Source organism: Aphanomyces astaci (assembly GCF_000520075.1).
Source record: "Aphanomyces astaci strain APO3 unplaced genomic scaffold supercont1.217, whole genome shotgun sequence".
NCBI classification, from domain to species: domain Eukaryota; phylum Oomycota; class Saprolegniomycetes; order Saprolegniales; family Verrucalvaceae; genus Aphanomyces; species Aphanomyces astaci.
Window position 1 is genome coordinate 1 of NW_009798480.1, and position 691 is coordinate 691.

At 50.7% G+C, this 691-nt stretch overlaps 1 non-coding gene across 1 annotated transcript; it reads right to left on the minus strand.

Annotated features, from left to right (window-relative positions):
- Positions 1 to 17: 17 nt before the first annotated feature.
- H257_18776 lies at positions 18 to 95 on the minus strand. Its single transcript has one exon. It is a non-coding gene; the product is annotated as a tRNA-Leu (tRNA).
- Between the last annotated feature and the right edge of the window lie 596 nt (positions 96 to 691).

Sequence of the window (691 nt, forward strand, 5' to 3'; positions counted from 1 at the left end):
AACGAAGAAAAAATATTTGACATGAGTGGGATTTGAACCCACGCCCGAAGACTGGTGCCTAAAACCAGCGCCTTAGACCACTCGGCCATCATGTCACTTTTTTCAACTTAAAGCCGAAAGATATCACATATCTCCACACAAAGCCTTCGGAGGAGCCCTTCAAACATCCGTTTGAAAATTGGGCAATACCCAAAGCCGAAATCCGCTCGACACTCATCCACTTGCGCAATCTGATGCGACCAGTATACCCCCTCGTCGCTGATACGTACTTCCGCCTACTGTTCAAACTCCTTCCCTTCCAAGCGCGTTTTTGGTTCCTGGAGCACCTGAACCCGAACATCCAGCTATGTCCGTATACCTACCTGCTTTCACGTCGAACCGGCATGCATGCTATGTTCTCGTGCACGACAATTTCCAACTCGAACCCCCTTGGCAGCAGTTTGGGATGACGTTTACATGGCACACAATAACGAATCCCCGGCGCCTCACCCCTGCACCACCATGGCTGCCAGACAGAGAACTTCTCGTCCAAATCTGGATTGTCACAAACACTATATACTAGCTGTGGAAACATCGATGCAACACGCGCTTCCGCAACGCTGCGCCTCCCAAGAGGGTATCGCTTGTTGAGACAATTCTACGACACTGGACCACACAAGTCCGAGCATGGCTACGAAATCCCACCACATCC